At 33.1% G+C, this 24,349-nt stretch overlaps 1 protein-coding gene and 1 long non-coding RNA gene across 2 annotated transcripts in view; one reads left to right on the top strand and one right to left on the bottom strand.

The window, feature by feature from the left end:
* LOC114335546 (G protein-coupled receptor kinase 1) overlaps window positions 1–24,349 on the bottom strand; it is a 972,615-nt gene that overhangs the window by 293,979 nt on the left and 654,287 nt on the right. The gene's annotated exons all lie outside the window — the stretch shown is intronic.
* On the top strand, window positions 22,269–23,954 carry LOC126890623 (uncharacterized). The gene is made up of 2 exons (XR_007700385.1): window positions 22,269–22,666; window positions 23,134–23,954. It is a non-coding gene; the product is annotated as an uncharacterized LOC126890623 (long non-coding RNA).

Here is a 24,349-nt window from a genome sequence, read left to right as displayed (position 1 = left end):
GTTGACTTAGATTGTTCTGCTAAACGGTAATAAAACGAAAATATATATTTTTGCATTAATACAAGTTACACAAATCTTTTATATTTCTGTGAATAAAAACCTGTGAGTTTTTCAGGAATTCACACTCTTTTGGACGTTGTTTCTTTATTAGTATCTAACGTTTACTGGCCTATTTGTATATATTAGGAGGATAAAAGGGGAAAATATAAGTTTTAACAAGCGTGTAATGACTGCCAACATTCTTGAAAGTTTAAAATGTGAAAACCTTTGTGATAATTTTATTTATTAAGACATGAAAGCAATAAACTTGTACCTACGTAATTAGAGGCACAAGTAGCTACTGAGTTTTTAACCATTTCGGTGAACTCACAATTTTTGTTAACCTTTCAGCGGGCGCACGATATTTTACGATATTTTAAGCTAATACAAGGTGATTCAGTGAAACGGTACGATTTGACAACGCTGTTGACGATAAAATAGAGGAGCCGCGGGCTTGCGACGTAAACGTTGTGAATCTAGAGAGTGGGAAGTTTAGTTATCATGGAGGCGTGGTCTTGTGAACAACGCGCATTTGCTGTGAAAGCTCATTACAAAAATAGCGAAAATTTTGTGCGTGTAAAACGAGGATTTCGTTTACACCACCATTTGCCACCCCGTTTACAAGATCAAGTAACAATGCATGAGTTAGGAACTTAGAAAGTAGTGGTTCAACATCACAAAAAAGAGGTGGCCGTGTCAGAACTGCTCGCACACCACAAAATATTGAAGCGGTGCCAAATTCACTACAAGCGAGTCGTCGCAGGGATCTTCGAGCACCCGCGTGTAATGAATTTGGCACCACTTCAATATTCTGTGGTGTGAGAGCAGTTCTGACACTGCCAGCTCTTCCTTGAGATGTTGAACCACTACTTTCAAAGTTCCTAACCCAAGTCTTGTAACTTGGTCTTGTGAACGGGGCGGCAAATGGTAGTAAAAACGAAATACTCGTTGTACACGCACAAAACTTTTACCATTTCTGTAATAAGCTTTCACAGCAAATACGCGTTGTTCACAAGACCACATCATTCTCTTTGCCTTATCCCTATGCGGGGTCGGCTTCCCTAATTGCATTTCTCCACACAATTCTATCTTGGGTCATATCAATGTTAATCCCCTTTACCAACATGTCCTGCCTTATCGTCTCCCCCCAGGTCTTCTTTGGTCTTCCTCTCCTACTCCTTCCAGGAATCTGCACTTCAGCTATTCTTCATATTGGGTGATTAACATCTCGACGTTGAACATGACCAAACCATCTTAACCTATGCTCTCTCATTTTGGCATCAATTGGTGCCACACCTAGACTTCCCCTAATACGAGTATACTCATTTCTAATTTTATCCTTCTTTGTCACTCCACTCATCCATCTAAGCATTCTCATTTCCGCCACATGCATTCGTTGTTCCTCTTTCTTTTTCACTGCCCAACATTCAGTTCCGTGCATCATAGCCGGTCTTATTGCTGTTTTATAGAATTTTCCCTTCAACTTCATTGGAATTTTTCTGTCACACAACACACCACTCGCTTCTTTCCACTTCATCCATCCAGCCCTAATTCTACTGCATGCATCTCCATCTATTTCTCCATTACTCTGTAATACCGATCCTAGGTACTTAAAACTATTGCTTTTCACAATCATTTCACCATACAAAGATACCATTTTATTTGTAGTAACTCCATCTTTAAATGAACATTCCAAATACTCTGTTTTTGTCCTACTAAGTTTTAAACCTTTTTCCTCCAGAGCTTGTCTCCACTGTTCCAGTTATTGTTCTAAGTCTCTTTCACTATTTCCTATTAACACTACATCATCAGCATACATTAGGCACCATGGAATACTACCCTGTAGTTTCGATGTTATCTGGTCCAAAACTAATGAGAATAAATAAGGACTAAGCACCGAGCCTTGGTGCAATCCTACTTTCACCTGAAATTTATCAGTCTCTCCCACACCTGTCCTAACACTAGTCGTTACTCCCTCATACATATCTCTCACAATCTTTACATATTCGCCAGGGACTCCTTTCTTATTGAGAGCCCACCACAGAATCTCTCGAGGAACTCTATCATATGCTTTCTCAAGATCAATGAATACCATATGAGCGTTGGTCTCTTTATTCCTGTATTTTTCCATTAGTTGCCTTACAATGAAAATTGCATCTGTTGTTGATCTGCCCTGCATAAAGCCAAATTGATTATCGGATATTTCGGTTTCTTCACGTATCCGTCTATCAATTACTCTCTCCCATATTTTCATGGTGTGGCTAAGTAGTTTTATAGCCCTGTAGTTTGTGCATTGTTGTATGTCTCCCTTGTTTTTGTAGACAGGTACTAATATACTGCTTCTCCATTCGTCTGGAATTTGTCCAACTTCCATAATTCTGTTAAATAGACCTGCTAGCCAACTTATTCCTGTCTCTCCCAATGCTCTCCATACTTCCCCAGGAATATCATCTGGTCCTACTGCTTTTCCTTTCTTTATTTTTTGAAGCGCTTGAGCCACTTCCTCGTTTGTTATTCTGGTAACCATTGCTGTTACTGTCTCCGTTAACTCGACAGGCTGTCTGTCAAATTCTTCATTTAATAAACTGTCAAAATACTTTCTCCATCTCTTTATGACATCCTTTTAGTGAATTAGTATTTTATTATTTTCATCTCGGATACATCTAATCTGATTAAAATCTCTTGCTTTCTTTGCTCTCTGTTTGGCTATTTTATATATCTTTGCTTCGCCCTCCCTGGTATCAAGTTGATCGTATAGGTTTGAATACGCTTCTGCTTTAGCTTTTGCTACTGCTACTTTCGCTTCCTTTTTGGCGACCATATAGTTTTGAAGATCTATATCTGATCTGGTTTCTTGTCACTTCGTTGTTCACAAGACCACGCCTCCATGAAAACTAAACTTCCCTATCTCTAGATTCACAACGTTTACGTCGCAAGCCCGCGGATCCTCTATTTTATCGTCAGCAGCGTTGTCAAATCGTACCGTTTTACTGAATCACCCTTTATTTTTTATTTTTGTTTACAAAAAAGTCAAACAACACTTTAAGAGTACACTATTTTAAAAGGATTTGACTATTGGTCAGAATCAACATTCTCTTTCTCCATGCTTACAATAATTGAAAACCACCTCACTGACAGAATGTTTATTGCATGTAAATAACTGACAACGGCAATACTTCATTGAAGCCGAGGATCTCTTCTTCTTCATAACACATTGCCGGCACATTTTTTTATATAATTTTTGTCATTTCTGGGTGTTGCTGAAGTTGTAGTAGTTTAGTAGATTTTAGATCGATGTTGGCGTCATGGTAGCATCCAAGTTACTACTTCAGTCCTATGTGTGCTGTGAGAAGTCCCAACCAAAAAGGGGGACAAGAAAAATTTCAATTAAAGGAAGAAACCTAGATGTTTACACAATATAAAATAAATTTCGGAACTAAAATACCACTTTAAATAGACGAAAGAGATACGTAAAAACATTGCCCTACAAACGGAAATAGGGTTGCCAATTGACAAATAAAGTTTGTGACTAGTTAAGCTCGTAGATATTTATACAGTGAGGACGTTTGAGTTGGAATAAATTCATTATCTCGAGAATGGAGAGAAATCCTGAGACAGGTTTATTTTTATTTTTAGATTATGACTTTTTGGCATATATATCATACTAGTGACGTCAAATATCTGGGCGTGATGACGTAATCGATGATTTTTTAAATGAGAGTAGGGGTTGCGTGATAGCTCATTTGAAAGGTTATTCAATGCTCTATTCAGTAATATAAACATTAACCTAATTATTTATACAGGGTGGCCAAGAATATTTTTTTATTAAATTAATTGATACAAAAAGAAGAATGTGAGCAATTTATTTAATTTACCATACATTTTAGTGCTGCCAGAAAACAGGAAGAAATGTTTATTTGACAAATAAATATTATTTTCGCTTAAATTGTCTGTCTCTTAGCAATTTGAACATTGAATTTGAGCTAAAAGCAATGTTTATTTGTAAAATAAATATTTTTACCTGTTTTCTGACATCAGTAAAATGTATTTTAAATTAAATAAATTGCTTACATTCTTCTTTTTGTGTCAATGAATTTAATCAAAAAAATATTTTTTAGTCACCCTGTATAAATAATTAGGTTATTGTTTATATTACTGAATAGAGAATTGAATATCCTTTCAAATGAGCTATCACACGACACCCTACTCGCATTTAAAAAAATCATTGACAACGCCATCACGCCCAGATGGATGACGTCACTATTATGAGATATATGCCAAAAAGTCATAATTTAAAAATAAAAATCGACCTGCTTCAGCATTTCTCTCCAAATTCACCCATTCTCGAGATAATGAATTTATTCCAACTCGAACGTCCTCACTGTATATTGTATTGTCTATGATTAGTAAAAGTTTAAATACAGGGTTTTAAATCAGGATTTGAATACAGAGGATATTCCAAGAGTAGATGGGAATAGAAATGAAGTACATGAAAATTGGTCGATCCTGATCGAGGCCTGGTCGATCAACAACAGACCAGATCTTTGTGCTAAGGCAAATACTGGAAAAAACCAATGAATTCAATATCGACACATACCATCTTTTCGTAGATTTTAAATCAGCCTATGATAGTGTCCTAAGAAATAAATTGTATGAAGCCATGGATGAATTCCACATCCCTGATAAACTGATAAGATTGGTTAAGGCTACAATGCGTAAAGTCGTTTGCAAAGTCGAAATACAGGGCGAACAATCACAGGCGTTTGAAACGAATGTTGGGCTGCGACAGGGAGATGCGCTGGCGTGTCTCCTCTTCAACATAGCTCTGGAAAAGGCGGTCAGAGATGCACGAATAGACAACAGAGGAAATATTTTTAATAAATCATCCCAAATTTTGGCATGTGTGCAGATGACGTGGACCTAGTTGCCCGCACAACACGCAAACTAGAAGAAATGTCAAATGCCTCAAAAAATATGGGCCTGAAAGTAAACGAGGAGAAAACTAAAAATTGGCATCAACACCCAACAATAGAGCCGGAAACATCGGTCACCAATTCACTGTTGATAACTCTACCTTTGAAGTAGTGGACAAATTCACATACTTAGGCGCCCTGGTAACCAAGGAGAACGTCATGACGGAAGAAATCAAGCGAAGGATAATCCTAGCGAACAAATGCTATTTTGGACTGAGTAGACATATTATGAGAAGCAGAAACTTCAGCCAAAAAACAAAAATAACGATATACAAAAACCTTATACAACCAGTGTTGACATATGGATCGGAGACATGGACCATCTCCAAGGCAGATGAAAACCTTCTGCTTATATTTGAACGAAGGATCCTGAGAGGAATATTCGGTGGCATCTGCGAAAATGGTATTTGGAGGAGGAGGAGGTACAACTACGAGGTACACCACAGATATAAACATGTATTTGGTGGTAAAGACGTAGTATCTCTTATAATATCTCCTTATAAGAATAGGAAGACTAAGATGGGCAGGATATCTAGCAAGATCACAGCATAACAACTCTCCTAGAAGAATCCTTATGCCACAACCTGTGGGAAGTAGAAATAGGGGTAGGCCAAAACTTAGATGGAAGGATGGTGTAGACGAGGATGGGAGAAAAATAGGAGCAGCAAACTGGCAGCGGTTGGCAATGGATAGGACTGACTGGCGTAATAGACTTGGGAAGGTCGAGGCTCTTTCATATGGCTGTAGCACCATTGATGATGATAATGACATGAAAATTGAGGTTAAAGAATGAAGATTAAACAGAATATTTAGTTGATACAAGAGTTGGGCGCCAATTATTTTCAAAAGAAGAAAAATAGTAAAACGAAAACAGAAAGTTAAAATATAAATAAAATGACAAAAGAAATTGTAATGGAATAATTATTTGAAGAAAAATAACAAACATGTGACGTTTATAACCCTACAATCTCGTGGTCACATGATAATCGACAAAAAAGAACTAACTGGAGAATGGAAAGGGTATTACAGGGACCTTCTAAAGATCATATAGGAAGAACAGCACAAAGAAGAGATCTATATCACAGCTGACATGCCTGTCAAAAATCCCTCTTTTGAAGAAACCCAAAAAGCCTGAAATAAGCTGAAAAATCACAAAGCGCCGGGTACGGACGAGATACCAGCAGAATTTCGGAAATATGGTGGAGAAACACTACATCGCCAAATCCACCAGTTAATAACACAGATATGGTTAGAAGAAAGGATACCAGCAAGATGAAAGGAAAACACATAGTGCCCATCCACAAAAAAGGGGACAAAACAAAATGCGCGAATTATAGAGGAATTTCACTTCTAAACACGGCATATCAAATCCTCTCAAACATCATTCTTAGTAGACTAACCCCGTATGCTGAAAATGTCCTAGGAGAATATCAAGCCGGTTTTAGGGCAAACAGATCAATAATAGATCAACTAATCACGCTGATACAGCTTCTAGAAAAGGGATGGGAGTATAACAGACCCATACACAATCTTTTCATAGACTTTCGACAGGCATATGATAGCGTAGAAAGGAGCCAAGTATGGAATGCCATGGCGGAGTTCTCAATACCAAAGAAACTCATTCGGATGACCAAAGTCTGTATGGAGGGTGGAATATCTAAAGTACGTGTAAATAATAAACTGTCTGGAAAAATTTTCGGACCCCACTACGACATTAACAGAAACCAATATAGGATCAGAACCAATATCGAATTAAAAGCACTCTACAATGATACCGATATTGTCCAATAAATTAAATCACAGCGAATAATATGGGCTGACCACGTGCACAGACGTCATAACGAGAGACTTGTAAGACTGGTATGGGAGAAGATTCCTACAAGCAAAAGACCACTCGGACGTCCCAGAATGCGATGGAGAGATAACATCCAAGCAGATCTCCGAAAAATGAACATTCCATTTGACCCTAGGTTGATGGAAGACCGAACAAATTGGAAAAAAGTTAAAAGTCTAATAAGTCAGGAAATAAAATTCGAAATTATTTATCCTCTGAGCTTTTTAAGTTGGAAAAATAAAGCATAACAGATTGGCGAAATACTTGACAAGGTAAATCTAAATTGCATTTCACGTCCTGTCATTCACCGTGATAATAATTTTAGCGAACTATTTTCTTTAATATCCACCAAAGGTGAATAAAGTATAGTTATTAGACTTTTGATTCATAGATGGTTAAATTGATTGATGATTCAATTATTTTGATAATTACCCGGAAAGGATGAAAGGATTTGATTTCAGTTCAGTGCCTCTACCCAGGTGCTCCGATGAGGAAACGGTTATTCCGAAATAAGTATAAGCACATAGTAGAGGCTCTGTACTGTAATCAAATCTGAACCATCTTTTCTTTTCTTTTCTTTTCTTTTCTTTTGAAAAAAAAAGTTACCGTCAGCCAGAACCCACCCAGGGTTGTAGCGCTACGTGATGATGACGATGAATCTCGTGGTCATCAGGATTCCATAAATTTTTATAAATATCCTGATTTTGTCGTTATTCTACAAAGCTTTTGCATTCAATAGTAGCTTGGTTCGTAGCACGTACATATATGAATTTAAAAAACTGGTCAAAGGTGCTTAAAAACGGGAAATTGTAAAATGTGTTGATAAAAAGGTGTTTTAATACGTAGCTAAACGAAAAGCAAAACGGGCATTTCCATTAGTGTTTTAAAAATTCCATCGAGCTGTGTAATTTAAACCTCAAACTGCATCGGACGGTATTAATATTCATAGGACATAGGTCATCATGCAAGCGATGTCTCGTATTGAATATAAATTTTGCCAATCTGTATTGATCTGTCATTTTTACATGTTTTGCTATTTTAACGTGTTTATTTAAATATATTAATTTGTAACAAAACATATCTACTGTTTATATGAGCATACGTTATTTTCGTATAATAATATGTTTATTAATTGAATATAAATATGTTCAACCGATACAAATCTACATAACCCAGGTCAGTTCGACAGCGTAAACAAAAGATTGTGCTTTTATTCTACGAAAAGATAAATTAAAACGCTACTATCAGGCCCGCCGACAAGGGCGTCAGGGAGGGTCCGCCGACCCCCCCTGGATAATAACATCTTAAGATAAAACAAATCCGTCTCAATTCAAAAATTTTACAATATTGTACGACAATCCAAAATTTTACGTTTAGTTAAAATGTTAACATTGGTGGCGCCAACGACCGCTATCAAAACAGAAAGTGAGTAAGGTGCTGACGGTCCAATTACGGTTTCTAGATTCTAGGTATGTACAATAATGTGCTGTTTCACATTATAAGAATTTTGAACGTGCGAGGGATTTCTCGTGCCGTAGTTTTGTCGCACTTGTCCTTTTCACACAATAAGAATTGAGTCACACGAAGATATTTTGCTGTGCTGTTTGGTATATTATTTTTATTTACACTTTCTGGCTGAGGTAGGTACATGATACGATGTCAGATATGTATCATTACGATGTATCATTACAAATGGGTATTTTTTGTCCATACTTTTGTCCTAATGTAGGTACTGTAATGCGTATTTAATTCATTTGCAATTTCTATTTTGTCAGTTATTATTTCTTATGTTTTTAATTAAAAGCCTTAATTTGTTTTTATAATCGTTGTTCTACTTATAAAACTTATAAAAGTTATTTGTGGGATCTTGGATTAGCTCATCTAATTAGCTCAAACAATCTATGTAATAAACTATTCTAAATGGGAAATAAGCCACAATTGAACTAAAAAAATAATTTTATTAACGTTTCGACATCCGATTTGGGCGTCGAAACGTTAATAAAATTATTTTTTTTGGTTAAATTGTGGCTTACTTCCCATTTAGACTAGTTTATTATAAAAATTCCACAAGGAAACAGCTTCAGAACAACATTACAATCTATGTTTTTTATGTACAGAATTTAAAAGACCCTCTGTCATCCATTAATTTTTAAATGTTGTTCCCCTCGTTTTAAATGTTGTTTTTAGATAATTTCACACAAGACATGACCGCCGCCCTACTCCAGTTTTCACCGAGTGTTTACCCTATAAAACTAAATATAACTTCGAGAATAAAAGGTATATTTTATATGGAGCGGAATGAAATTATAGCGTTGTGTTTACTTTATCGTCGAAGAAAGAGAAATAAGAGGAACCGAATTCATTGGGTCATGAGAAATCATAATATAAAATATATGCACCTACTTTAAACAGCCACAAAGTGTAAATGAAAATAATGTACCAAACAACCAAAGAAACTACCTTCGTGCGACTGAACGACAGTATCATATGAAAGGATGCATTAAGTCCCCTATACTACTGGGTGCGTAAAGACGGCACGGCTGCCGTCTGTTGTTGTAAGCGAGGGACGGCATAAACACGGCGATTTCACCGAACGTTCTAACCACCGTCTAGTGAGAAAGGCTCCATATGATTACATGCGCCACCATTGGAATATCGTCGTGCGTTTTAACCCTCGCACGTTTAAATTCTTATAAAACAGCGCTATCTGTAATCCGGTGGTGCGACTGTCCGGCACGTTTAGTGATGAGGCGGTATGAGTGCAAAAGAATTTTCCTGTTTTGAAAAAAAAACTATTTATGATAGGTAGATTAGCTAAACTAGTTTCTGGAAAAGGCTAGTCGGTACCGAGCAACAAACATTATTAACCATAGGGTTCATTCGTCGTTAAGATATTAGAACGGTATCATAGTGCAAACTTTATTTTGAAATATATTATTGCCAATTTGCAATCTATTGCAATCTAAAGAAATTGACTTACTTTTGGTAAAAAAGCATGTGGACGAACTTCTTCAGATATTGAAGTCACAAAGACATGATCCAGATAAGTATTTTCATGAAATATATGAAAAATGTGTGGATTACGCCAATAAATTTAAATTAGAAATTACAGTACCATGAATAGCATCTAAACAAACACAAAAAGCTAACTATTTATTAAATGGATTTGAACAATACTATAAAGTGTCTAAAGAGACGACTACCAGAAACAACAGAGATGAAAATACTCCGACGAATATCAGGGAAAAGTCTGTTGGATAGGGAGAAAAGCGAAAACATAAGAAGATCATGCAATGTAGAAGACATAAATGGATGGGTGACAAAATAGGAGTGGAACGAACACATTGTAAAATGGCAGAGGATAGGATAGTGCGAATAGCACGAGATAAGTCACCAAATGGACGAAGAAGTATTGGCAGACCAAGAAAAAGATGGTGCGATAACTTAAACAATTTAGGAGGCTAATATTGAAGAAAAAACAGGCTTTAAAGCCTACATGCAAGAAGGAAGAAGACACATTTTCAATTACCGTCCAATAGTAGGGTCTACAACAAAATAAGTACAAATAATTATTACGTCGTTGCCTAAGATAATAAGTCTGCTCTGTATGCGCTATAAAATTTGAATGAGTTGATAATAGATGCAAAGCTGCACTACACTGTTTTTATAGCTATGCGGAAGTAAACAATTATTATTTATGAATAGTTTGAAACCGACTGAGTTGATTTGGATTGATTCCATTTAAATACTGGGTAATTCAGTTGCTATGATGATTACAATGTTTGACGTATCTACATAAATTATTGGCTAGCAGCTCAGGCATATCGTTCCTGATCAATAATTGTACCTGGTGGTATGACAAGTAATCTCCTTCGTCGATTAGGTCACGGGGGTCTCATGAAAACATTAGTTCTAGCAAATCTAACCTTTTTTTAGGCATGGTATGTCAAATTTTTGCGCAATGCAGACATTAATATATTTTTGACAGCTGCATAAATTTGACAGGTTTGAAAAGATGACGCATATAAATAAAACGGTTTTAATCTCTCAGTCTTCTTCTTAAAGTGCCCTCTCCTCAATGGAGGTTAGCTACTACAATTGCAAACTCTTCTCTGTCTTCAGTTCTCTGTCTTCAGCTGTTCTTATTAGCTGTTCCAAATTTAGCCCTGTCCATTATCGAATGTTTCTGATTCCAGAAACATCCGAATTAGTAAAAGTCCACAAGAATCAGTAAGTACTCAAATCTGCCTACGCTCTTAAGTGGGTGGGTACGTAGTTTCGGCTCCAATGCTGTTTAAATGGGATTCATTTTTTTCGAATCCTGAGAAAACTAATAAGTATTTTTAAAAAATTTAAACGCAGAATGGCAGATTACGTTTTTGCAGAGTGTTGAAAGTCCCTGAAAACTTCTGTAATTTTTATTTTAATAAGTTACACGGGTGAAAAACTAAGAGAAAATGTAGTGTGATTTTTAATTTCAATTATCTCATTTAAAAGAAACTTTTTATTTATTCTAAGGGACTTTCGGCCCTCGATAATAATTTAGTCTTTAATTCTGCGTTTAAATTTTTTAAAAATATTTATTAGTTTTTTTCAAGATTCGAAAAAAATGGACACCATGTCCGTGGTGTTATTTTCCAAATCGAACATTCGCTATCTTTGTCTTACTTACAACGCACTCTGAATCGAATAGAATATGGTGACAAGACAGTGACAATTTTAAATATTTGACATGGCATCGGGAATATTTTAAGTTGTTGATCAAATAATATTGATAGTGTATTTGATAAATAATTGATTTAAGACGTGAACTTTAATTTAAAAAGTTATTTATTTGTTTATTATTTATGGAAGATCCAAGCACAGAATACAGCAGGATATATTCTATGATCCAAGTATTTTGTTGTTAAAGATGTTCAAAATTGTAAGCGTTCCATAGTAACAATATATTATTAAAAAATCACTTTATCACTTTTCGTCTTTTCTCGATTGATTATTAGTTTTTGTTGTACAGTATAGACATTATTACAACCACTGAATACATAGTTAGTGAAAAAATTATCAGTAGTAATTGCACAAGAGCTCTAAAATTCTATATTAATTTTAGAGATCGAGTGCAATTTGTTGCGATTATTTCATGAATAAAACTGTTCAAAACCAAAATTTTATTGTAATTTATTTATGTAAGTACAAATTAGTACAAACAAACAGTTGTTATAAATATTAATTTGACGGTTGAAAGTCATCACTTTTATAATTTTTAAAACATTAATTGTCATTAATGTCACTGAATGTATTTTTTCGTAGCAACAAAGGGCATCTGACGTAATATAATTAACGACGGGAAATTATCAAAAATTATCGATTTAATTTAGATTTCTGTAGCTTTCTATTGGTCAGAATCTCCTATGAATGAAATAATCAGTAGTAATTGCGCAAGAGCTCTAAAAGTATCGAATTTTTCCCGAGTGACACTTTGACAGTTTTAATTTCACGACCCGAAGGGGAGTGAAATTATGTCAAAGTGTCACGAGGGCAAACATTCGATAATAATTTTAGAGATCGAGTGCAATTTGTTGCGATTATTTCATGAATAAAACTATTCAAAACCAAAATTTTATTGTAATTTATTTATGTAAGTACAAATTAGTACAATTAAACACACAGTTGTTATAAATATTTAACGGTTGAAAGTCATCACTTTTATAATTTTTAAAACATTAATTGTCATTAATGTCAGTGAATGTATTTTTTCGCAGCAACGAAGGGCATCTGACGTAATATACTTGACGACGGGATATTATCAAAAATTATCAGTTTAATTTTTATTTCTGTAGCTTTCTATTGGTCAGAATTTTCTATGAATGAAATAATCATATTAATTGACTGAATTAATGATGCAATTATACTAGTAATAGTTATCCAAAAACATTCAAAAGCCATCTCTTTAAAGTTAATGATGACATTTGTCAAGTGATGTTTACATATCCATACCAGTAAGAATTTTACTACACGTAACTTGCCGTGTAAAGACAGAAAAAGTAGGGATAGCCGTAAAATATCTGCGTCCATGCCCTCAAAGCTAAAATGAGTTATTTACAATATTTTTTACACACTCTGCCAAAATACAATAAAAAACCAAATATCTATAGAAAATTAAAATGAAATAAAAAAATATGAAAAAAAATTTTAAAGAAACGCTTTTCTTTAGTTACGAGTGCCTAAAATTAAAAATATAAAAAATCAACTAAAAAGCAAAAAATAAAAAAAATTGAAAAAATCTAACACATTCGTTAAAGAAAAGCGTGGCGCGTCTTCATCGAATAAACGGTTTTCGCCCCACGCTTTTCTTTAACGAATGTGTTGGATTTTTTCAATTTTTTTTATTTTTTGCTTTTTAGTTGATTTTTTATAATATTTTTAATTTTAGGCACTCGTAACTAAAGAAAAGCCTTTCTTAAAAATATATTTTTCATATTTTTTTATTTTTTACTTTTTAGTCTTACACTTTTCAAACATTAAAATATATCGGCATGCTTATTAAAATATGTATAAAACATATGATTTACAAACATGAAAAGTAGTCGGAATCGGCAAAAAATTTGAAACTTTATTGCATAAGGTAAACAATTAACGTAAAAAGTGAAATTATGTATAGTACATAAAACTAGCTACAATCTGTAAAAGTTTCAAGTTTCTTCATTGTAAAAACAAGATATTTTAATCATTTTCCGTTAAAATCGTTTTTTTATTTAGACAATTAATAAACATAAACAATTTTTTTATTGATTATTCGTGTATTGTTTCCGCGAATGCATATGTCTGCAAATTTTTAGTCATTTGCATTGAGCAAAAAGTAGTCAAATTAACGTCCAAAGATTTGACCCAAACGATTGAACTAAAGAAAAGCGTTTAATTAATACGCCAAAACGAATGCGTTAATATTAATTGCAGCACAAAACCTCTCTACCGGTGGTTTTTCTAAGACTACGATAAAAACAGGAATTTTTTTAATTCGAGGTTTGGTTGAACGATGGCTTAGTGTGAAAACCTCGTATCTCATTGTACAGAAAATTTTACATGAGTGACTTTAAACTGAATTTCTGCATACTCTAACCCAAAATATATATGAAAAATGTATGTGTAATGATCTAAACATACTCAGAATCAAAAATATGTAAACATAGTTTTTTTGTATTAAGTTATAGTATGCAGAAATTAAGTTTGAAGTCTCTTCTGTAAAATTTTCTGTGAAATGAGATACGAGGTTTTCACACAAAGCTATCATTTTGTTTCGTATCATATTGAAATTTGACATGAATAATAGGAGAGCAAAGTATGCTAAATTTGCAGTCACTCGAGCGTTATGGGGACCTATTGGGTTGTGATTATTAGGTCCTAAAACCAAAAAAAGTTAAGTAAAATTTTCCATTTTAGTGGGAACTTTTCACTCTTTAATTTAATTTTCCGTTTCCAACAATCGTTTTTTCCGATTACACCGCCATCTATCCATAGCTTGAAAAAATGTCCTGAATAAAAGTTGCCTATTTTTACGTAAAGAATCCAAATCTGCAATAAAAATTTGGGGCTTCCATTTAAGATTTTAAAGTAACCTCCGTGGGAGGTCATGTTTGACACCGTTCGATAGATTTTTCAAAAAAATAATGAAATTGTATTTTGCAGTTTATCGATCTGATGTTTATTTTGCGAAATATCGCGGGTTTGAATTTAAAATTTTAAATTTACATCCCATATTTGGTACCATTCAATCGATTTTTGAAAATTATTGAAGACGTATTTTTTAGTTTTTCGATGACGTTCATTTCGCGAAATATGCCCTTTTTGTGAAACTTTTTGATTCACGTATTTCCTTATACCCCGCTCAAATCATCAGATTTTTGGAATATACACTCTTTTGCATGTACTTAACTTACCTTATCTTAATCTGACAATTTCGAGTATTTTTAAGGATAGATTTTTTTTCGGGCCCCCCATAACGAACTTCCCTGTATTAAGAGCCAATTTATGGCAGAGGTACATCTGCAGGGTACAAGGTTTCTCCCCATATGATAATCTGACGCGCTCGAGTAACTGCAAAAATCCCCGCTTGGGCTCCCCTACCATAAGCGCCGATTTTTATATAAACAAATATATGAGCGTTCAAAATTTGAAACTTCATTGTTTATCTATGAAGCATAACGTAAACAATTAACGTAAAAAGTGGAAATTATGTATAGTTCATATCATTAGCTACAAAAGATAAAAGTTTCAAGTTTCTATACATTGTAAAAAAGAAGAGAATTTAAGCATTTTCCATTAAAATCGTTTTTTTTTATTTAAACAATTAATAAACATAAAAAAAATTTATTGACTATGCGTGTACTGTTCCCGCGAATGCATATGTCTGCAAATGTTCATTCATTTACATTGAAGAAAAAGCAGTCAAATTAGCGTCTAAAGATTTGATGCAAACTATTGAACTAAATAAAAGCGTTTAAAAACGATTTTCAGGGATTGTACAACTTATAATATTTCCCATTGGGCACGTACGTGACTTTACGTACATTAAAAATTGAAATGTTCATTGCTCATGGCTGGCTACACAAAATTAAACAACCATGTCGGCTATTTAGCTGCTATGAATTTTTGATGAAAGAACGATGAATTTTTCCTCCATTTCTATGTGTTCGAGCGTTTGTCCCACCTACGCAAAACCAGTAAATGTTAGACGACTTAATCTTTGTCCACCATGTTTTTTCAATGACGTAGAGCTTATGCGGTCAATTAATGAATATAGCCCGTACATTAAATGAAAGTAGGTGACACCAACTTTTACATGAAAAAATATGTATTATTAAAACCAATAAGGCAGAAAACAGGGAGGGATGGGTATGTAGACCACTCATCAGCGGTAAAAAACTGTAAAACCATGGAATTTTGAGAATCAACACCGATTTTAATGAAAATTTATGTTTAAGAGGCTACAGTAGCGATCAACAGGTAGCAACAAACGCGTTCCAAGATTGCGGTTATAATTTTGAATATTTTGTCGAGATATTTGGCACACATATTCGTAATATAATAAAGAATGGCGGTACAGAGCCCAATTTCAGAAATATGTTAGTATGTGGAAATTACTCTATAACTAAATAAAATATTGAAAAAAGGAGCCTGTACCGCCATTTGCATAACGAAGCATTTGCAGACATGTGTTTATAAAGCAAACTGCCATTATTTTTTTATGCAGATTTGTCCCTTACAGTTTGTCGCACTTATTTAGAAACACCCTGTATTAATGAAGAACATGGCTAGTTGTTAAAGTACCTAACTTTTTTATTATCCAACATAAGCGAATGAATAAAAAAACAGAATGTTAAGAAAACCTGCGGCTATAGTTGGGTTTTAATTTCAATATTTTATAAATGCTAGAATATTACACAGGGTGTGGTGAACTTTGAGAATAAGACAAAGTTTGATTGGTACACCCGGTATACAATGATCATTTACCTGTCTAGCAATAATTTTATTACAGCGATATTGCTAAAGAATAAGGCTATAAATTGTTAAAAAAATCACTTAAATTTGACAACAGATTTAAAAAATTCACGACATTAAAAATTACCCATTTTGTGGGGTGGCCATTTTTTGTGCCGTTCAGTGTATATTTGTTGTTGTTGTATAAGTTGTTGGCCTCTTTGAAAAATAGATTGTTGTTAATTGTGAGTTTTAGTTTTAGTTATATGTAGGTAGGTAAGTATATTTTACGTAAAAATATTTCGAATTCTAATGCGAGTATATAAAGTTTTAAGAGGATTTTTTATACTAAAAATATTATCAATAGTTTAACAAAATGGAAAAAGTAAATCAAACGAAAAATAAAGTGAAACCTTCCAAGAAAAAGTCCATTAAAAACCGTGCCAAAATTATACGAAAATCGAAATTTGTTTCGCTTCACAACAAAAAATGATTATTTATTATTGTTTTATTATTAGATATTTCATGCCAATAAACCTTTCCAAATACCTATCTTAACATAAAATTTTCACCCATTTTGGTTTATTTTTATAAATATATATTTATTAATAATAAAATCGTTTTCTATTACTTCCATTTAGCGCGACTATGATATTGTCAAAATATTAATCTTAGATAATGTCAAAGATTAACACTGTTGCCAAAGTTTATGATACTATCTCCCGAAGTTATATTTTGTTGCTACCTGTTGATCACTACTGTTTACTCTTAAGCTGTGTCGACACTCTTCTTCAAAATCTATCCTATGCCAAACTGCGCTTTTGCCTGGGGGTGAAAACAACCCATCTAGAGGATGAAAATTTTTTAATCAAACTAACTATGGAAATCGATAGAGTGACCAATTCTGAGTAAATTTTTGTTCTATAAAATTTTTTCGCAAAATTGACACACGTTATTTGCGATTGAAACTATGCATTTTTCATTGAAAAACTCACGTTTTATAACGTTTTTCATGGATAACTTAAAAAAAAATTAATTTTATAGAAAAAATCATTAAGAACACAATTATGGCTAATAAAAAAACAAAGAAATTCGCGTCGAAAAGACCTGGTAGACCCAATAACGACTGAGTTATTGCTCGTTAAAGGATAGTTATTTTCGAAGAACCTCGAAATGGAGAACCTTCAATCTCAAATAACTCGAATGTGATGCAATTTTTTGGGAAAACTTTTAAAGCTCATTAAAAAATCTTTCAAATAAGCTCTAACAAAAGTTTTTTGCATACGAACTGACTGACTTATGACGAAAATAAAGCCGCTCTATGCTTTTTTCTTTTTGAAATGAAACAATTAATTAAACCCTCGTCAATACAATCCTAATAGAAAGGAATAGCTTCCCACTTGAAATTATCTTTATTTAGATATATTTGATACGATCCATGTGATTCGACAGGTTTGCAATACTCAGTATAGAAGAAATATTTGCTTAAATCGAAATACATAATCGAATACATTATTATAATTAAAAAAAAATTAATTTTTCTTAAATAAACCTGAAAGTATTCATGATACACAAACAAAAAAAAATTAAAATTTTCAGTAAAAGAAATTCTACAATTAATATTTGAAATATTTTTTCATATTCTGAATACTTTTAAATTTATTTAAGAAAAATGCACTTTTTTTAAATTTTAAAAATGTCATTTTCGATTTAATCAACGATTTATTCTAAACTAAGCATTCCAAACCGGTCAAATCACATGGATCGTATCCCGAATAAAACCCAAGCTGCCGTTCGCAAAGAAGGTTTGAGTGTCTGCTCCTTCTACAACCCCATTTCGACCCCCCAGTATCTATGTAGTTAGTTTTATCCTTGACCCCATCTGAGCAGACTTTTTAAATGCTTCAAGATGCCAAGTCACACAACCAATAACTGTAAATCCAAAATGTTAATGCGGATTGATTCACCGCGACAAATGAATCGGAAGAGCTCAAAGAGGGCGAAAATCACTCCGCTAGGAGAAGCCATGATGATGATGAAGATAACTATGTACATACATAGTTCATAATAATAATAATAATTATAAAAATGGTCGAAAACAAAGAGATTGATTGTATGCTTTTCGCCAGTCTTCTTTATTGGCAGCTTACTAAAGGAAAAACAAAATATCCTTTTATCAAATCGTTTTATATTCAATTTACGTATTTATTTTCTTACATAATTTTTCAGGCATAAAACTGTTTCAAAGCTATCCAGCATGCAAATTTCATTACTTTTTGAAATTTACATTCTTTTGTGAATAGCAATTCAGCAATTCTTAATCAAATTTTCATCGTGTTTCTCGTTTTTTTAATAAGTAGGTACTACAAGACTTTTTACGAGAGTGACTCATTGTAATACGCTGGCTGCATATTACGAGTTGGGCCATTGTAAATATTTCTGGGTTACATACATTCTCTCTGTGCACACTTTGTATGCAAAATAGCTAAAATGTAATGGCCTAAAGAATCTCTAATATAGTCTAGTAAAATAAAATTACACTACATGTAAATCAAAATGTAAATTCGTACAGGTTGAAACAAATTTTATATCAAAGTTTAGGTGGGTACAAAAGATATTTTCAAGAAAGTATCCAAATCGTACAAGGGGATCATTGTGTAAATAATTAAAAAGGGGTCATTTTTGCAAAAAATTACTTTTTTAACTGCTGAGGTCATTCAATTACCAATGAAGGTCTATGGGATTTTTTTCTGCAAAGTTGAAGGGTAAGTCTTTCACATAAGTCTTACTAAATTAAATTTGACCCCCTATTTATTTAAATAATTGTATATAAAACTTTAAAAACAAATTTGCAAAAAATTATTTTTAGCGTTTTAAATAAGCACTATAAAATATCTTATTTTACTAATATTTTTTGAGATATTGAATTTGTTTATTAAATGTTACTCTATTTTCTATTGCAAAAACGTGGTTGTTGCCAAAGAAATATTCACCTATATTAAATCTTATTATTTTTATGTATATATTTGATAAATGTATTGATATATTCAAATTTCAATTAAACTTCCCCCTAAAATGGCCTTTGAAAATTATTCAAATTTGTTTATAATTTGTTTTTTTAATTACGTCGCGGGGATTAAATATTTTGAAATGCCGTTTTGATAATTGGGTTCCTGGGAATTTTTTACTAATTAACAAATTTTTTTGTCTTTTTTTCCTTTTCTTTTTTTTTTCTTGGAGTTATATTATTACGGGCCCTTTTAGGGTTAAGTTTCATTAAGAATGTCGAATCTCTAAGTTGTAGATTCTAGACATAAAAATATTAAGATTGGTTTAAAATCACTTAATAAAATGTGGCTAGTTACTGAGTTACAGGGTGTTTTATTTAAAAATTTAAAAATTATTTTTACCAATTACTTTTAAACTATTTGACGTATCCTTATCATACTTGACAGAAAGTGTATGTACTAAATTGTGATAAATAAAAGTTTCTAGCTACTACCAGAGGCGTACGACAGGGGATAGTTAATGGTTGACCCTTCCCAAATTCTACGCCACTGAGGGAATTACTATTTTAGCGAAATTTTTCGATTCTCCAATACTTTCTATGTAAATAATATACTCTTTACTGGTAACGATTAAGTCATTGGTTTTCGAGATATTGGACGTTAAAAATGAAACGGCATAGTTATTTTGATTCATTCATTCATTCATTTTAAACTTCCCATATCTCTCAAACTGATGGCTATATCAAGACCAATAAAGTTATTTACATACAAAGTATTGGAGAATCGAAAAATTTCGCTAAAATAGTAATTCACTCAGTGGCGTAGAATTTGGGAAGGGTCAATCATTCACTATCCCCTGTCGTTCGCCTCTGGCACTAGCTAGAAACGTTTATTAATCACAATTTAGTAGGGTGTGTAATAGCCACACTTTCTGCCAAGTATGATAAGGATACGTCAAATAGTTTTAAAGTACTTGGTAACAATAATTTTTAAACTTTTAAATAAAACACCCTGTAACTCAGTAAGTAGCCACATTTTATTTAAGAGATTTTAGTTAAATCTTAATATTTTTAGGTCTAGAATCTACAACTCAGAGATTCGATATTCTTAATAAAATTTAACCCTAAAAGGACCCGTAGTAATGTAACTCCAAGAAAAAAAAAAGAAGAAGAAAAAACGACAAAAAAATTTTGTTAATTAGTAAAAAATTCCCAGGAACCCAATTATCGAAACGACATTTCAAAATACTTCATCCCCGCGACGTTATTAAAAAAACAAATTATAAACAAATTTGAATAATTTTCAAATGCCATTTTAGTGGGGAGTTTAATTGAAATTTGAATGAATCAATACATTTATCGAAAATATACATAAAAATAAAAATAATGACATCTTAAGCAGGTGAATATTTCTTTGGCAACAACCGCGTTTTTGCAATTTAAAATATAGTAACATTTAATAAACAAATTCAATATCTCAAAAAATATTATATATTTTTGGACCAATTTTTTTTTGCTTAATACTGATAATATAGCGCAACTTAGTCTGTAAAATAAGATATTTTATAGTGCTTATTTAAAACGCTAAAAATAATTTTTTGCAAATTTGTTTTTAAAGTTTTATATACAATTATTTAAATAAATATGGGCTCAAATTTAATTTAGTAAGTCTTATGTGAACGATTTACCCTTCAACTTTGCAGAAAAAATCCCATAGACCTTCATTAATAAGTGAATTACCTCAGCAGTTAAAAAAGTATATTTTTTGCAAAAATGACCCCTTTTTAATTTTTTAAACAATGATCCCCTTGTATGATTTGGATACTTTCTTGAAAATATCTTTTGTACCCACCTAAACTTTGATATAAAATTTTTTTTAACCTGTACGAATTTACATTTTGACTTTTCTTTATTTTATTAGGCTATATTACGAGTTGGACCGTTGTAAATATTTCTAGGTTACATACAAGCTCATTCTCTCTGTGCACACTTTGTATGCAAAATAGCTAAAATGTAATGGCCTGATTATACTGAGCTTTTATTGGATGACGCAAATATTGTTAAGTGCGTATTACACTGTAGAAAACAGTGAAAACGAAATAAAAAAGCACTATCTAATCTTATAAGAGCCTAATGCGACAAGTCACGCAGTATGTCCTGGAGATTTGTCGATATGTAAACATTAAATGCGAGTAACTGCCGGAATAAGGAGTCCCCACTTGTTGAAAAAACTTCGGTTGGTATGCAAGTGAAAGGGCACTCTTTTGTCCTGAGGTCAAGAAATTGGCACTAAAGGCGGAAGAACTATTTACTAGTCAACGGCATAAGGATTTAGAAGGCAAGGAGAAACCACTACATTAAAGATCCATCATGGATATCTCTAGTACGATCATCAAACAACATACAACAAAAAGCCAACTCAACCACTGATCATGGGAATCGGAGACCAGGATCCTGCATGGGAGGTATATCACAAGAAGACCACAGGACCTCCTGGATCGTCAACCAGCAAAATCCCTGTGAAGTAATAAATACCACTCTTAAAGAAAATAGAAAAACACCCAAGAGAGTATTAAAATTGGTACATGGAATGTTAAGAGTATGTATGATCCAGGCAAAATGCATAATATAATACAAGAAATGCAAAGATTAAATGTCGACATTCTAGGCATTAGTGAGGCAAGGTGGCCAAATTCTGGCAGTTATTCGACAACAAATGGCATAGCATATTACTCCGGAAACAGTAGTACTCAACACAGACACGGTGTAGAAGTTTTCGTATCTAAGTCTATGATGCAGTCGGTTATTAATTTTACTCCAGTATCAGATCGGCTCTTATTTCTCCAACTACAAACAAACAAAAGTAAACTAAATATCATACAAATCTATGCACCTACTGCAGATAAATTGTAGCAGTTATGCTACGGACCATTTAAAATTAATTACGATTTTCGATTCACTCAATTAAATTTCATTAAAATACCCCTCTAGAAAATTCTTTGGAGACGCCTATTTAATCGCCTAGGTGCCTATTTTCGCAGCGAAGCAAGAGGAAAGCACCGCGCATGTTTCTATCGGATCGATACGAATCGATTTCCGATAACATTGAAGATCAGTTGGTCAGGAAACGGCTCGAAGGACGGATGGCGCGCCGCTAGTGAGGTGATTCTCACTTTTAAGTGACGGGATTGAGACAAATTTTCGATGGAAATCAAATAATTAGAAGGAAATCAAGCGTCAGCTAATCCCATCTACAAAACTAGATAACCAAAGTTAAACATCTCTTTGGACTTCTTCACATAACAGAAGTGGATATTCCGGCGTGCCTGCCTTGTTTCAGTAAGTACATAATACATTTATCTCTCATTCCTTCCTTGTGAAATCCAATGCATCATTGTAGTTAGATCTTTCGGTAGATTAATTTACCACATAAGTATATATAATTCATAGTATAATAATGATATTCATTCTCATTTGCAAAGGAACATTCAATCAAGGCCATAGTTTTTTTTAGTCCAAACCTAAATTTTAATATCTTTTATACCTGATCGTTAGGCTTTTTACTTAAGGTTTTTTTTATCTGTGATTTATAAAAAGTTTTAACGAGTATCTATACAGCCTTCTGTCACGCCCATCTAATGCGCACGTCCCTGTCATGTCTGAATTGAAGTAAACTTCAGAAATTTTGACATGACATATGAATACCTAACCTACCTAATATTTGATGTTTTTGTTTGGGCCTGTTCAATATGTACTGCTACTGTTCTTGAAATACATCATAACTAATTAAATAAACTTTATTTTAGATCCCGTAACTTAGTTATTTAGTCACACAACGTGACTCTATCACGTTGATTATGTACTACCTAGTTAGATTGCTAGCCACTCTGTGATGGTTTATCCCTAGAGTGGGCTGTTTTTGTTGGATAATACACCATACCGGATTTTATTACAACCAGCATCTTCACCCAGGACCTTGCAGTAGGACTTACTCACCACAGCAGCCAACCGTTTTATCGTGCCAAAAGGGAATTTCCTAAGGAATTCATCTCTATGGACTTGCAACCCTACTTTTAACCGACTGTTGTGTAAAAGCTAAGTTTATTTACTTTTTCATTATTTACTTTTGGGTAAGATATATTTGCTACATTGTAAACTTTTCGTATGCATACGATTAGGAAGAGTACATATATTTTCGTGATAGACAGGGTTTTAGGTCGTTGGTTTTTTTTTGATTTAATATAAGTAGTAGTTTTAAATAAATAAAATCAGGTCTTGTTTAATAATCATCAATAATTGTATCTTAAAATTTAATAGGGAATCGGGTTGTAAAATTTTGTCGCGGATTTTAAATAGGGAATACGTCTCGTAGGTTTTTTTTTGTAAAATATATAAAGAGTCACTGACCAACTCATTTATATAGACCTTTTTGCTATTCCAACGGACTTTTGATTTGGATTTTGATTTTAATACTTTTGCTTGGCCAGTGATAGTGGATAATTGCTTGTTGAGTGGCCTTTGCGGTCCTATTTTATCTTTTCTCCATCCACTATCACTGTTATTACGTTGCGTTATATGTAAAGTATTATTATTTAATATTTATTATTAATATATTTGTATGTATTAAGGTTGGTGTTTTATTTCAGTCTGTATTACCAGTATATGACATAGCAAGACAAGCTTAGTATTTAGTATTTTGTATTTCAGGTAGTTGTAACCAGTGTCATAGAGTTCATGTTGTTCGTTACTTCAAAATCTCGAACCTGTCCAACTTCTTGGTTCTGAGAGCCGAGTTGTTCGTTCGAGTTGACGCCCTTTTTTTCTTCTTCTTTCTTTGTTGTAACTCGATATTATTTTATCTCTAGCATTCTTATCTATTTTCCTTCCATTTTTGTATTAATAGTCTCATTTTCTTCCTAGTTACTATCATTTCATTACCAAATTTTCTTCTTATATCTCTAAAGCCAATATTCGGTGTATGGAAGCTAGCCCGAATACTCATACTTGAGATTTAGTGTCTCT

Source organism: Diabrotica virgifera, chromosome 8, assembly GCF_917563875.1.
Source record: "Diabrotica virgifera virgifera chromosome 8, PGI_DIABVI_V3a".
Classification (NCBI taxonomy): domain Eukaryota; kingdom Metazoa; phylum Arthropoda; class Insecta; order Coleoptera; family Chrysomelidae; genus Diabrotica; species Diabrotica virgifera.
Note: the sequence above shows the minus strand (reverse complement) of the source record. Positions and strands in the feature narration are given on the sequence as shown.